Source organism: Nelumbo lutea, chromosome 3, assembly GCF_056320005.1.
Source record: "Nelumbo lutea isolate HS-2025 chromosome 3, American lotus-T2T, whole genome shotgun sequence".
Lineage (NCBI taxonomy): Eukaryota > Viridiplantae > Streptophyta > Magnoliopsida > Proteales > Nelumbonaceae > Nelumbo > Nelumbo lutea.
The window spans coordinates 4032714-4049150 of NC_142686.1; the positions used below are offsets into that span (position 1 = coordinate 4032714).

Here is a 16437-nt window from a genome sequence, read left to right on the forward strand (position 1 = left end):
GGTGGAACATTTTTTATTGGCAAGTGATCCCAACTCTTGTTTAACAAATTGTGAAACCAACAACAATATTTCACACCAATCATAGAATACGTGGGACTCACAACATTCAACTCAGCATGTGTCCTACGAATTTCATTGTGAATCCCATTAGCTGAAAGCTTTAGTTGTGCTTGAAACCAATAATAATATCCCACGCTGAGAGGTTAGAATGATTGTGGCTTGTGGGTGAATAAAAATTAGTTGAATGGTATGGCTGTTCAGCGGACCCGTGGAACCGATAGGCTTTACACTGATAATACATACATGGGCACAATAAGGCCCGTAAATTTTTTATTAGCGTCCACAGCCATTGCGTTCGGCTAATCGAAATTTATTGTAGATTCAATGTATTTTATTATTGATGCGGAATGTTGATAGTGGTTCCACAGCCAATTGAACAGTTAAAGCGTTCACCTAAATGGCTAAATCCTATTGTTGATAGGAAACCTGACCATTGATTTCACAGCGCAACGCAGTTAATGGGAATTAGGGTTAAATCTTTGAGATTATAGTTGATAAGGATAATTTTTGGATTTTAATATCAATAAAACTATTACTTTTATTATAATTTCTAAAATATGTTAACTTTTAAAAAAATATCAAGCAAAATACGTCTTCTTCTTTTTGTAAATCACTCATTAGCACTGTTGTCTGCCGCCACCTCCTACAATGCCTTCGCCTACCTCCACCACCTCTGCCCACCTTTGTCAACGCCTCCACCCACTTTCGCCTCCGCCTCTGCCCAATACCGCCACCTCCGCCCACCTCCTCCTCCGCCTCAGACAAATCCCATAATTTAATTTGGAAGGAATTGTATTGTTATAATTACCCTTGAAGAGCTCCCCACCAGTATCAAAATTAAAAGACAAAACGTTGGCATCCCTCCAGGCGTACGCATTACCGGAAATGTCCTCCAACTTTAGAATTCTCCTCCCCTGCACCGCGTCTATGTCCACTAGATATGGAGTTCTGTAGAACGATGCAGACACTCCGTATTCCTATCACCGAGAAATATGATTTGGATTAAAGATTTGTTTGGATGTTCCGCCAGCTCTCAGGTTATTTCTATCGCTAATGCCTAATATAAACAAAATAGGAGAAAGCTTGAATGTCTAGCATCTAGAGCAGTAGCAGAGACCGTGGAACCGCTGTGGATATCATGTAAATCAGAGACTGCCATTGGTTCCGCCCCAACGAATCCCCCACGAACATCACCGTCTTCCCTCTCATCCTCACCAGAAAATCAAGTCCATCGAACCTACAACCCCCACGTACTCATCATCAAAAAGTAGAAATTAAAGAGGTATCGTCTCAATATCTCATGCATGATCAAAATAAAATGGGATGGTGGAGATAAACATTTACGTATCTGGGGAGCTCAAAGTCGAGAGGCTTCCAACGTTAACGTTATTTCTGGTAATCAGTGTCTGGTCAACCGTACATTTGACAATTGAATTCAGGGTCGATGATGGGATAGTTGGAGGACTGGTATATCAGGTATGTTTATCGTGAATCCCATTGCCAACGAATGGGTTACAGGCAGTTTCGTTGGATTGGATAATATGGTCTGCAGTTTTAGTTGTTATTCTTGTGGTGCTTAACCAACCAGTAGAGTCGACATAGCTACGTGAGTTTGAACCAAAATCAAGTATAGACTCAATAAACAGCACCCAACAACGTATCGAGGTGAAGGAGAAAAAGAGGCAAGAGCCATTAGAGGAACAGAGCTGTGGATACACACAACAGAGAGAGAGAGATTCGCAAGGCTGGGGCGGAGGCGGAGGCGGAGGTGAGTGGAAGTGGTAGAGGTAGGCGGAGGCATTGCTGGATGCAGCTGCGGCGGCCGCACTGACAAATGATTAGGAACAAAAGATGAAAAGTGTTTTGGCTCTTATTTAATATTTTTTAAAATTAATATATTCTAAAAATTATATTAAAAATACGGTAAATTATAAAAACCCCTCACTATGGGATCTGTGACAAAGACCCCCTGTACTATGACGGTAAGACAAAGACCCTTTCCGTTAGCCTTCCATCCAAAAAGGCAATTGCAATATTTTTTAATTCCCATACTACCCTTGTAATAACTATTTTGGATGAGAAAAATACCGTTCATCTTCCCCGACCTCACCAGGGCTGCTCATACTTTCATGTACTGGAGCAGTGGTAATCCCTAAATGGGAATGCGATTGTGATGCAGTAATCCTCATACTTTCATCTACGGGGGCTGCTCTCCAACTCCCTACTATCCTCCATTGCAATCTCAGCTTCTCAGTCTGCTTATAACAGCTTTACAGTGGCAAATGGCACCTCAATGCCGGCGGATGCAGCAGTCTATGGGCTATACCAATGCATAGGTGATTTGAAGACAAGTGACTGTTCGTGGTGTGTCCAAAACGCCATTAGCCAGATTAGTTTGGTGTGCCCTTACTCAATAGCAGCTAGTTTACAGTTAGAAGGGTGCTTTCTAAGATACAACAATGCCAACTAATGGTGTGCAATCCAGCCGGTCCTAACTGTAAACAACCTTGTCTCTGACTGGAGCAACAGGGAGCCTGAAATGGAGAAGATGAGAGAACTCTGGGGGGAACCCGGTGAGATTGCTCCGAATCTCAAATTAGTATTTTCTCAAAGGCAAGATAAAACCAGATGACGCAAAGTTTGCATACCTTGTTGTTGGGGGTAGGGGGCCTTTTACAACCACTTCGCGCACTCACTCCAAGGCTTTTGTCAGGTCGGATATGATCACTTCTGAGTTTCTGCCAATTCGGGTGTCATCCCTTCTACTGGGACAGAACCGCCATTACTCCTTGTCGGAGCCGTCTCTGTAACTGGATATGGCGGTGGCAGGTGGCCGTTTGAAGTGCGGCTGTCAAGCATCAGATCCCAAGTCAGTCAGGTGCGCCGCCCCTGGATACAAACTTCCTCAGTGTCAGGCATGGTACGGTTGTTCAGTTTGGCCTCTTGGAGGTGAAGTGCTAGAGTGGTGAGTGAGGTGAAGTCTTGAATTTGGAGGTGTGTCCCGAACTGCCATAAGGCAGGCCAGTTCGGAGAGGAGTGTCCCGAACTGCCATAGGGCAGGCCAGTTCGGATTACTATCCTTTGAGTGGCTCGGGGCCAAAGGGAGAGTTCGGGCTCCTAGTAGGGAGTTCGGACCGCTGGTTCCTCCCTTTGGGGTTCTCGCCTTAGGCGCGCTGTTGTGCCGAGCTGTTGCCTTTGCGCAGGCCAGTTCGGGTTACTGTCCTTTGAGTGGCTCGGGGCCTAAGGGAGAGGTCGGGCTCCTAATAGGGAGTTCAGACTGCTGGTAGGGAGTTCAGACCGCTAGTTCCTCCCTTTGGTGCTCTCGCCTTAGGCGCGCTGTTGTGCCGAGCTGCTGCCTTTGCCATGTGTTGAGTAATTACGAGGTCGGGCCAAATCTTCCTTCATCAATTGCCCCCCACTCCTCGTGCTAAGGGTCTTGCCCTGTCACGGGGAGTTTCGTGAGGTGGTAGGTGGATTTGTCCCGTACTTCAAATCTTGATAGCACGAGGTGCGTTGTCAGGTTTCTTTGGCTTTCTCGAGTGCCCAAAAGGCAGGAGACGCGCCTACTTGCTTACAAATGTTGACAGACGTGGTGGCGCGCACTTATTTCAAATTTCAAAAAGGCGCGTCACTGGGAGAGGTGACAGCGAGTCTTTTCGATTTTGAAAAACCGTGCCATTGCCGTTTGAAAGGCAAGGTGACGTGCGCTGGTCGTTCTGTCAGTTTCAAAAAGACGTGCGTGGCGTTTTGTCAGTTTTAGAAAGGCGTGCCCTGACGTTTCATCAGTTTCAGAAAGATGTGTGCCAATCACGTCTCGGTCTCAGGGGACGTGCGGTCAGCGCAAATGCGGGCCATCAGATTGGCTCTGATCTGCACTGTTGGTTCTCGGTTATTATGGGTATAAATAGTAGGGGACCCCATTCGCTTTGTCACTTCTGTGTTTTGCTTCTTGAGCTCGCGTCCAAGTTTCAGCTCGTATCCAAGTCTTTTAGCTCGCGTCCAGGCTTTTTAGCTCACCTTCAATATTTTTTGCTTGTTCCAGTTTCCAGAGTCTGCTCAAACCTTTTTTGGGTGAGTACTTTCCTAGAATCCACCTTTTTTCCTTGATGTCTAACTTGGATATCTCAGACGGTTCTTCTAGTGGGTCTGATGCAGGTTCTACGAACTGAGTTGCATCCCTCGATGGCCTTAGCGAACCTAAGGTAGAACTTGAGGATGAGTTCGAACCCGTAGGCCGAACCACTTCAGGTAGTTTGGCGTCTACCTCTCGTCGAGGTCGAATGCCAGACAGGTTTGGCCCTTCGACCATGACGCCCGAGGGGCTCCAATCCCTTATTACCTCTTACAATTTGCCTGGGGAGTACGCTTATTTCATTCCTTCGGGTAGCTTTCCTTGGGAACACGGTCCTGATGAGATCGTGATATTTCGGTAGCAGCTCACTGCAAGGTTGAGACTGCCTTTCCACTCCCTTCTTGTCGAAATGCCTTTTGGGCAAGGACTCTGCTCCCTAGGTGTCCGCCGCACAGACCTTCATGAGTGTCGCGGAGTACGAGCTCGGCTTCGGCAGGTCACAGGCAACACAAGTAGGGGAGCGTGTAGGACCGTCGGTACAACCGCTCGTTTATTATGACGTATTTGGCTGTCTGGCACTGCACCCTCTTGGCTGCATTGTGGTCCGCAGGGAGGGTTCCGTCTAGCAAGAAGCTCTCAAGTGGGTCGATCCAACTCGGCTCTGCTTCAAGGATGGGAGTGACCTCCTCTGCCCCACCGAGAATGCTAGGCCAAGGTAAGTCCTCTATGTACACGGTTCTCATGGTGTTGTGACTCGTGCTGGCTAACCGGGACAGGGCGTCGGCCTTAGTGTTCTCTGACCTTGGGATTTGCCTGATGAAGTGTGACTAAAAGTTGAGTAGTGCCTCCTTTACTTTTGCTAAGTATGCGATCATAGAGAGCTCGCGTGCTTCGTATTCTCCCGTAACCTGGTTGACCATGAGCTAGGAATCACTACAGATAACTATGTGCTTTGATCTTACCTTTTGCGCTAGGTTCAGCCCGGCTATCAGTGCCTCGTACTCTGCCTCGTTGTTGGATGTTGTGAACTCAAAACGTAGTGCGTATTCCAATTTCGTGCCACCCAGGCCGCATAGGACTATTCCAGCCCCGCTGCCCTACTGGTTCGAGGAGTCGTCTACGTGAAGGATCCAGGGCTCCTCATACCAGTTCGCGCTTGGCCTAACCAGGAGAGATGCCACACTGGATGCTACTTCACGAGGTTTAGACTATTGGCTCGGGAGCTCCGGGTTCACCCGAACTGGGGATCTCGGGCTCAACCGGCCCAGGGGCTTCGAGGCTGAATGTGCACTTGGTGATAAAATCTACTAAGGCTTGGGCCTAAATGACAGTTTGTGGCTTGTACTGAAGGTCGTACTCGCTGAGCTCGATGGCCCACTTCGTCATCCAACCGGAAACCTCGAGCTTGAGTAAGCCTAGTCTCAGAGGTTTGTCAGTCAAGACGACGATGGTGTAAGCCTGGAAATATGGGCGGAGTTTCTGAGCAGCAATTACCAGTGCGTATGCTAGCTTTTCTATCTACGAGTATCTCGTCTCTGCTCCCTATAGAATTTTACTAACATAATAGACAGGCCGTTGGACCCGATCTACTTCTTTTATTAGTACTGAACTGACCACCTCGTCGCTCGCCAAGTGGTACAGTTCTAAGACCTCGCCCTTCTCAGGTCTGGCTAAGGTTGGCACAGTGGCGAGGTATCTTTTTAGTTCGTCGAACGCGAGCTGGCAGTCTCGGGTCCATTCGAACCCTTTGCCTTTGATTGCCTTAAAGAAAGGGAGACAGCGGTCTGCCGATTTGGACATGAAGCGGCTGAGGGTGGATATGCGGCCGTTTAGCCTCTGAACCTCTTTTACTTTTCGGGGTGGTCTCATATCTAGGATGGCCTTTATCTTGTCCGGATTGGCCTCGATACCGCGCCGGTTGACAATGTACCCTAGGAACTTACCCGAGGTGACACCGAAGACACATTTGTTAGGGTTCAGTTTCATGCTAAATTGACGTAGAATTTGGAAGATAGAATCTAAGTTTTGTATTAATTTCTGTGAGAACTGCGTCTTGACAACCATGTCGTCTACATAACATTCTATTTTCGTGCCAATTAAGGGCCGAAAAAGCTTATTTATAAGTCTTTGGAAGGTCGCCCCAGCATTCTTTAGTCCAAAGGGCATGACCTTGTAGCAGTACAGGCCAAACTTGGTTATGAAGCTAGTTTTTTCCTCATCAGACTGATCCATCTTGATTTGGTTGTAGCCTGAGTAGGCGTCCAAGAAGCTTAGTAGCTCATGTCTCGAGGTCGCGTCCACTAGGCGGTCAATTCGGGGGAGGGGGAAGCAATCTTTTGGGCAAGCTCAGTTCAGGTCGGTGTAGCTGACGCACATGCACCACTTGCCATTTGCTTTTTTCACCAGCACTGGGTTGGCTACCCAGCTCGGGTAATGAACTTCCCTTATGAAGTCCGCTGCGAGAAGCTTTTCGACATCCTCGTCGATCACCCTCTAGCGCTCCAGGGCTAAGTTGCGTTTCTTCTGTCTAATGGGTCTAACTACATGGTCGGTGTTAAGTTTGTGAGTTATAAGGCCAGGGTCAATACCGGGCATATCGGTCGCGGACCATGCAAAAATATCTAAATTTTGAAGTAAGAAACTCACAAGTTCGGTTCATAGAAGCTCTTTGACGGAAGCACCGATCTGTAGTGTTCGAGCCAGATCTGTAGCCGAGGTCGGGATCGCGACCGTTTCCTCTGTGGGCGAAGCTCGTTCCTCGCCCTGCTCCATAGGCCGCTCCAGCTCGAGGTCGTCGGCTGCCTTGGTTTTTCCCTTCAAAGCGGCAACATAACACTTGCGGGACTCAAGCTGGTCACCCCGCGCTACCCCCACACCGAAGTCCGTGGGGAACTTCATTGCCAGATAGTAGGTGGAGACCACTACCCGCAGAATATGCGTAATTGGCCGCCCTATTATGGCATTGTATAGGGAGGGGGTCGCGACCACCAGGAAATCGTGGTTGAGTCTGACCGTGCAAGGCCATGTGCCGACTTCCACAGGTATTGTTATCTTTCCAAGGGGCCTGACTTCCTCTCCACTGAAGCCCACCAAAGAAGTGTTTGCAGGGTTCAACTCGCTTCTCTGCAACTGTAGCTGGTCAAATGCCGACTTGAAAAGGATGTCCGCCGAACTACCTGAGTCCACAAGTACGCGCCGGACTTCGAAGTCATTGATCCATAGTTTTATGACGAGCGCATCATCGTGGGGATAGTGGACACCTCGCGTGTCGTCTTCCATGAAAAAGATTGGTTCTTCTGTCTTCGGCCTCTTTGGAGGGTTCTGTTCTTCTCAGGCTGCCTCGCGAACTGACGTCCGTGCTGCTGCCAAAGTGCACCCTGCTACCACCGAACCTCCCACTATCACATGGATGGTTCTCCGAACTGGCCTCTCTTCTAGAGGTGGTCGCTGCAAGGCTTCGGCCGGTCCGCTACTGGATTCGGGGGCATCCTTTCCATACTCCCCTTGCCGACCTGCCTTATTATTATTATCATTATGTTGTACAAAATTTCTCAAGTATCCACGACATATGAGTCCCTCTATCTCGTCTCGGAGATTATTACACTGTTCGGTACTATGACCATGATCTCTATGAAAACTACAGTATAGATTTTTATTTCTCTCATTTGGATTACTCTTTAGGCGAGGTGGCCACTTTACGTAGGAGGCATCCTTGATCGTCATCAAGATCTGGGTCCGCCTTGTGTTTAACGGCGTGTAATCCGTCCGAACTGCTAAGGGAGCTCGGGACAGCTGGCTTGGCTTCGCCTCTCGGGCCTAGTTTCTTCTGTCGCCTGGGTTGGAGGGCTCACCTTCCCTTTTTCTTTTCTCGACCCTGCCTTCGGTTCTTTGGTTGATTTCTTCCTCTATTCTCATGAACTTGTCCGCGAGCTTGAGGAAATCAGCCACGGTCGCGGGCTGGCTAGCCACCATGTGCCATTTGAAATCCTTGTGTGTTACCCCTCTCTTGGCCGCCGTGAGCTGTACCGTGGGGTCTAACCGCGGTATCTGCAAGCATGCTTCATTAAACCGCTTGATGTAGCCCCGGATGGATTCTCCTTCCCTTCGGACTACCCCGAAGATGCTTTCCTCAGTTCTGGGGCACCGCTTGCTGGTAACAAAGTGTGCAGTGATGACCTGCACGAACTGAGCCTAGCTTCTTATTGACCCAGGAGCTAGGTTCCGGTACCAGGTGCGGGCCACCCCCTGAAGGTGGTGGTGAAGGCCACGCACATGCATGATTCACTGGCCCTTGCAAGGTGCATTTGGGACTGGGAAGCATCGACGTGGTCATTGGGGTCAAATGACCCATCATACTTGTCCAAAGGTGTGAGCTTGAAGTCTTTGGGCATGGGGACTGCCAGGAGTTCTGATGTGAGGGGGGAAGGAACTGAGAGAATTGGGGCAGCTTTTACCTCGTCCAAGCTCGTCTCTTCCTTACCTCTGAGCTCGGGCAGGACACGGGTGGCAGTTCGGCGACTTCATCGGCACCTTCTTTGTTGAGCGGGCCTAGTACTAGCGCTGCTGTCCTCTGTGTTGTCGAGCTCGATGGGCCCAGAATGTTGGTCTGCTGCTAGGGCGCTGAACCGGTTCTCTGTGAGCGGGAACTCAGGCTTGGAGTGCCGAGGTGCTGATTTCGTGGGCGAGGTTCCTGACCCACCTGTGAGCTACGAGGCGGAGGTAATTTTTCATTCCTTTCGACCTGGGGATGAGGCCTTGCTATTAGGGGGGTTTTGGAGTTGGGAAGCTTCTCCTCGATGAGGGCATCCACCCTAAGGGGAGGCCTTAATCGGCTTTGGAACAGGGTGCCAAGGTTGAAGTAGTGACTGGTTCAGGGGTAGCTGAGGGAACTGCTGCTGATAATGGTGTTAAGAGAGGTGGTATAGTACCTGGTGCTGCTGGAGTTGATGCTGCTGGAATTGTTGCATTTGGGCTTGCATTTATCGCATGCATTGCATTAGGTCATCCAGCTGGTTCTGGCGGGTCGCTAGTGGGACAGCAGTTGGTTCAGCGAATAGTTGCTTCGATAGGGAGTGGAAGAGGGACGTTCAAAGCAGGAAGGTTCAGGGGCACCACTGCTTGTGGCGCATTCAAGCTGGGGATCCCATCCACTAAAAGGGGGATGGTGAACTGCCCGATGCACACCACGGGAACTTGGAGTTGTTCCCCGGTAGTGTTCGTTTCTGTGCCACGTCCGGCATTGCTGGAAGAAGCCATGGGTGTTGGAGTTTTTTGGAAGAATAGGAGGTTAAGAGAGTTTTAGAGGGAAGCTTTTAGAAGTGTTTCCTATAGACGGCGCCAATTGATGGTGCGCAATCCGGCCGGTCCTAGCTTTAAATGACCTTGCCTATGATTGGAGCAACAGGGAGCCTGAAACGGAGAAGATGAGGGAACTCCGGGGGGAACCCGGTGAGATTGCTTTGAAGCTCAAGTTAGTATTCTCTCAAAGGCAAGATAAAACCAGACGGCGCAAAGTTTTGCATACCTTGTTGTTGGGGGTAGGGGGCCTTTTATAACCACTTCGCGCACTCACTCCGAGGCCTTTGTCAGGTCGGGTATGATTACTTCTGTGTTTCTGCCAGTTCGGGTGTCATCCTTTTTGCTGGGACAGAACCATCACTGCTCCTTGTCAGTGCCGTCTCTATAACTGGAGATGGCGGTGGTAGGTGGTGGTGGCAGGTGGTCGTTTGAAATGCAGCTGTCAAGCGTCAGATCCCAAGTCAGTCAGGTGCACCGCCCCTGGATACGAACTTCCTCGGTGTCAAGCATGGTACGGTTGTTCAGTTTGGTGTCCCGGAGGCAAAGTGCTGGAGTGGTGAGCGAGGTGAAGTCTTGAGTTCAGAGGTGTGTCCCGAACTACCATAGGGCAGGCCAGTTCGGAGAGGTGTGTCCCGAACAGCCATAGGGCAGACCAATTCGAGTTACTGCCCTTCGGGTTTGGCTCGGGGCCTAAGGGAGAGTTCGGGCTCCCAATAGGGAGTTCAGGCTCCTAGTAGGGAGTTCGGACTGCTGGTAGGGAGTTCGGACCGCTGGTTCCTCCCTTTGGTGCTTGCGCCTTAGACGCATTGTTGTGCCGAGCTATTGTCTTTGCCACGTGTTGCGTAATTACGAGGTCGGGCCAAATCTTCCTTCATCAAAATCTTTGACCCTAATTGAGGGTAGTCTTTGGTTGGTCGAAGAGGAATTTGTCTAAACTTCCATTTTGGCATATAATCGAAGCTCTCTTTTACGCCGACAATAGCCCAAGAGTTGTACCAAGTTCCGCCGCAGCTAACAATCTCGGCGACGAATTCTCTCATTCCTTGTCTTGATTCATGGGACACTCTCTTCAATGCAATTTCCACTAGAGGTGGGTAGTATGCCTCTGTACACACTACCGAAACCGCCCATGCCCAGAAGCTCCTTTCACTAAATCCCCTGGTGGCAATGTAGAGATCCTTAAATTTGAACCTGTGAGGCCCATAGTCTGTCTCCCAATCCTCCATTACTTCTGCAAACTTCCTCTTCCTCGACAGAATGAAAAGAATGTTGGAGATCACGATGGACATTAAAACTAGGCCAACAATGGGCAACCCAATCGTCAGAAACTTAGATTGTTGTTTGGGTCCTACTCGAGGAAGCTTTGGAAGTTGGGAGAGAGTTAGCTCTTTGGCGGCACCATTCATGTTAAAGCTCCAGCCCAACACGTAATGGGATGTGAAAAATGAGCCCGAAGACGATGAGAAGCCAACGTACATTTGGTCTTTCATGATCGGAGAAAGATTGTAAACAAAGGATAAGAGTAGGATATCCGGTTTAGGCACATTAATCGGAGCTAATGTGACATTAATTCGAGTGTCGAAAGCATCATATTCGATCCATAGTTGCATTGTTTTCCCACTTATGAGGCTTAGGTTCTTCTTATATCCACCATTTTCATCTGTAAAATAAGACGCTAGTTTAGAATCTACAGACTTTAAGCTATTAATGTCAATACCGACATGGTTACCATTGATATCAGCAAACTCCTTGTTCTGGTTTGTGTCGAGCTCAACTGCAACAACATGGTTGGATGGATTTCCGTTGTTGGATACCTTGAAGAGGCCTAGATATTGGCTTGCTAGAGATCCTGGGAGATCTCTTGAAGGTGCGATCATGAAAACTATTCCATGGCCACTTAGATTTGGGTACTCGGGCTCGGGTATGATAGCGAACACGAAAGTGGAAGAGAAGGAGACTGCTTCACCGTCCGATGGGTTCTTGAAGTGGAGTGGGTATGGATAGAAGTAATGACCTCTTTGCAGTCTGGTGAGGTTGGTCATCATCAATAGGCCGTTTGGTGTTATCCGTGACAGACCTCCCAGGCTCAAGTTAGCACCTTGGAATCCATTGAAAGTGAAACCAACATTTTCACAGGCCGCAACAATTGGAAAGAGAAACAGAGATTTCAGTCCGAGAGTGAAAGGCACAGGAAAGTGCCTCATTGCTACTAAAGGCTGGTGTGAGCTGAGAGGCCACCGTTCTCTTGGGTCATTTCCAAATTAACTGATGTCAAATGGAGAATGGTTCATTTTTCTAAGAAGAGGAAGAAGAAGTCCCAATATAAATCAAAATAGCTCGGATATATATAATAAAATTATAGAAAATAATATATATAGTAAAAATCTTATAATTCTTAATTTTTTAAATATCAAATAAAAAATATTTTTATATATAATTTTTTATTTTTATAAAACCTTTTTTCTCAAATCGAACTCAAGTCGAGCCGAGCTCGAACTCGAACTTATGAGTTTTTTACTCAAGCCAAGCTCAAGCTCAATGTTCTAGCTCGAGCTTGAGCCTTGTACAACCTTAACGAGCCGAGATCGAGCCTTGTACTATTCAGATTGGCTCGGCTCGAATCCACCCCTAGTGATGAATAAGTATTGTTATTTTTTGATGAATAATAACAGGGCTTTCATTCATTTTTCAATATCAAATCAATATTTTAAAAGGCATCGGAGGTATATGCTTGAAGGTGCACCTTCAGCCAGGGCAGATCTAGGGGGGACCCAGGGGAGCCATGGCCCCCCTATGGTCCAGAAATTTGCACACTCAAAACATTTTTATATGTATGTTTGTTCCCTCCCCTCACTTTTCACCTAATGGTTGGCCCCCCTATGGCCCATCTATAAGTTTTGCCCCCCCCCCCACCCAAAAAAAAATTCCTGGCTACGCCATGCCTAAACACCTTGAGGTGTATGCTAGAGACTTTGATACCTTTGAGGTGTATGCTTCATAGACTTTTTCCATGAGGTGTTAGGGACGTACATAATCCTCATGTTCCTCGTGCACATATCATATAAAAAAAAAAAAAAGACAAAAAGGAAAGAAAATGAAAGGAAAGGAAAAGAAAAGAAAGGAAAGAGAAGAAAAAAAGATAAAAAGAAAAAAAAAAGGAAAAAGTAAGGGAAGGGAAGAAAAATAAGGAGACCGCTTTGACAAGACACCCCTTCTTCAACTAGTGCTATGCATCTTCATTCTTCATAATATAAAAGTTTTTATTAAAAATAAAGAAAAATGAGATCTCCTTTCATCTTCTTCCCCCTCTACTTCCTCCTCATCCATTTCCTTTAAAGGAGGTGTGCTTCCTTGTGTTCGGAGGCAAAAGCTTCCCAGGTTTTAAACTACATCTCATGTCTCTAAGTATTGGAACACCATGTGACACGCCTCTATGTTTTAAAACACTGATAATAAGATATTTGATGAATAAGTGTTATTAGGAGTACTTATTGAATCTTGTTAGGAATTAATGAATGTATTAAATGTAAAATTCAGTATTTGGCAAGTAAAATTGCCTATAATTGCAGAGATTAGATTCCAAGAATCTAAAATTGAGTTGAACTCTTTTCTTGTTTCTAAGTAGAAAATTTATTAAATATAAGTTCAGGATGAGGACAATAATCCTCATCCCCGACCTCAATTTTGAAATAATTCTTTGTTCTATTTCCTGCTTTATTTGAAATAAAAGAAAAACTTTAAAACATAAATAATATTTTAAATATATTTGATAGAGAGAGATAACTGCTGCCCTTGGTTTCATGTGGAGGCTTGATGAAAGATTGAGTTATCGCGTAAGGGAACTGCTGCCTTGGTTTCATTTCCCTGTCAGACAGCTTTATTAAGTTGGTAAATAAACAATGCTCCACATGAATGACCACAAATGAGTCCCACCCTCTTGAGTCTTATATGGACTATTAGCTAAAACTTTAAATTGACCAGAAAGCTATCGACCCATTAGCAATTTAACATACGTGGTCCCACATCTCGTCAGCCATTTGTTACAAATTTAATACAGCAGGTAAAAGTCAATTTTTTTTTTTTTGCCTTCTCTATTTATTACCGTAAAGCAAAATGATCGGGACATGAAGCGTGGAAGAAGTTTAAGGCTGAGTCAATTCAGTCATCACTGCCTTTGTCTCTTTTGTTTCACTTCCACACCTTCCCACTATTGTTGCAGATTCCTCAAGCTTTTAAAAACCAACTCGAAATAGAACCGCTTAGACCAACGGCTTTTGGATCAACAATTCAACCGATTTAAGTCAAAAGGTTCAAATGGTTTGATAGTTTCAATTTTAGATTAAAAGATTAGGGTAAAAGGGGATCATATATGAGTTGGTAATATATATTATATACATACATATAGTTAAACCTATAAACTTAACTTTACATTATTCGGGTCAGGTTTTAATCAGTTCGGAATTGTATATATAGAACCGATGAAATTATCCAAATAAGAGATATACAGAAGAAAACGAAATTAGACAGAAGAACGTTGTCAGTAGACAAGCTCTCGACCATGTTATTGTTTAAGAAGCCGGAGCAGCTTCTTCTGTCCCCGCTGTTACTACTTTTTCTCGTTGCCGCCAGGGTGGTTGCCTCAGAATATGCAGATTTTACCTATAATGGTTCCCAAGGTGCTAGTGTTAGCCAGGATGGCGTAGCACAAATCACAGGCAACGGCCTCTTGATGCTAACCAACCAATCTACACAACAGAAGGGCCATGCTTTCTATCCTTATCCGCTCCACTTCAAGAACCTACGGATGGTGATATTTTCACTTTCTCTACTACTTTTGTATTCGGGATCGTCCCCAATTATCAAGATCTAAGCGGTCATGGATTAGCCTTCGTGATAACACCTTCAAGAGGGTTATCAAGAGCTGAATCCAACCAATATCTAGGTCGGCCTCAGTGTTTTCTGACCTCGAGATTTGCCTGATGAAGTATGATTGGAAGTTAGAAGGGTGTTTTTCTAAGATACGACAATGCCAATTAATGGTGCGCAATCCGGTCGGTCCTAACTGTCAACGACCTTGCCTCTGACTGGAGCAATGGGGAGCCTGAAATGGAGAAGATGAGAAAACCCCGAGGGGAATCCGGTGAGATTGCTCCGAAACTCAAGTTAGTATTTTCTCAAAGGTAAGATAAAACCAAATGGCGCAAAGTTTGCATACCTTGTTGTTGGGGGTAGGGGGCCTTTTATAACCACTTCGTGCACTCACTCTGAGGCTTCTGTCAGGCTGGATATGATCACTTCTGTGTTTCTGCTAGTTCGGGTGTCATCCCTTCTGCTGGGATAGAACCGCCACTGCTCCTTGTCGGAGCCGTCTCTATAACTGGATATGGCGGTGGCAGGTGGCCGTTTGAATTGCGATTGTCAAGCGTCAGATCCCAAGTCAGTCAGGTGCGCCGCCCCTGGATACAAACTTCCCCGGTGCCAGGCGTGGTACGGTTGTTCAGTTTGACGTCCTAGAGGTGAAGTGCTGGAGTGGTGAGCGAGGTAAAGTCTTGAGTTCGGAGGTGTGTCCCGAACTGCCATAAGACAGGCCAATTCGGAGAGGAGTGTCCCGAACTGCCATAGGGCAGGCCAGTTCGAGTTACTGTTCTTTGAGTGGCTCGGGGCCAAAGGGAGAGTTCGGGCTCCTAATAGGGAGTTCAAACTGGTAGTAGGGAGTTCGGACCGCTGGTTCCTCCCTTTGGGGTTCTCGCCTTAGGCGCGCTGTTGTGTCGAGCTGTTGCCTTTGCGCAAGCCAGTTTGGATTACTGTCCTTTGAGTGGCTCGGGGCCTAAGGGAGAGTTCGGGCTCCTAGTAGGGAATTCGAATTGTTGATAGGGAGTTCGGACCGCTGGTTCTTCCCTTGGATGCTCTCGCCTTAGGCGTGCTGTTGTATCGAGTTGTTGCCTTTACCATGTATTGCTTAATTACGAGATCGGGCCAAATCTTTCTTCATCACCAACTTCGTGGGGAAACTGGACATGACACTGGTATACAAAAAATGCAGTCGTGATTCTAGTAATAATGTTGAGTTCTTTAAGTGCAGGGACGATGTTCTTCCTGACTTGCAGGGAGCAAATGGTTTTCAAATTAGCAGCCTGGGGTCTGTGGAGGGTTTTGCTCACTGTTTTGGGGATCTTAGTTCTGCCGATTTTCGGAAGCCGTCCGAAGCTGAAGAATGCATGCGGGTCGGCATCAGCAACCGATGTATACTTGGCCCAGTGCTATGCTCGATACTGGGCCTCTGGCTACTATGATTCCCCTTCAGGTGCAATTCATAATTTCGTATTACTTTTTTTTGCATTTTTCCTTGTATTTCCTTGCTTGTGAGTATATTAAGCAGAAATCTCAGAAAAATCTCACATAGACAGAGAGAGACATTAGTACCACTAGACGTAGAAGCGGCTAAGCTTCAGTTGATGATCAATAAGGTACGCAGTGAAAAAGCTTAGAGAACTATGTTTGAAGGGTTACCACTGAATTTCTTTTATAAAGTTCAAGGCAGTAATTAGCTCCTCCACTTTCATTCAAATATCGAAATAATTAATTAGTGTTTCTTAAAGATACGTATATGTGTCTGCATTTCCTTTTCTCTGAGGAAATGTTTTTTTGGCTTTCTCATCGCACCCGAACAAACCAATGGATGAGAGAGAAAGGCATCTAGTAGACTTGCTTAATTGTAGAAAAATTCCCTTTACTACTTTTGCTTTTTATGGCTGCCTATACATACCTCCACCGATGACCAAATCGAAAAGAAGATGGTAATAATCTTTGGAGTACTGGTAGCACTCGCTCTGTTCATTGTCCTCCTTTCCTTTATGCAAAAAGCATTCGGTTAGTATGGCTATAGAGACGAGATTGAAGAGGGAGAGAAGAAATGAAAGGGAAGATGAGAAATGGGTTTTTTCTTTCCTTTCATTTGGGAGATTTGAGAGAGAGAGAATGAAGGAAGAGAAAATAAGATAAGAAAG

At 46.5% G+C, this 16437-nt stretch overlaps 1 pseudogene; it reads left to right on the forward strand.

Annotated features, from left to right (window-relative positions):
• The first annotated feature begins 1383 nt into the window (after window positions 1-1383).
• LOC148862444 (plasmodesmata-located protein 8-like) lies at window positions 1384-16305 on the forward strand (annotated as a pseudogene).
• The last annotated feature ends 132 nt before the right edge of the window (window positions 16306-16437 follow it).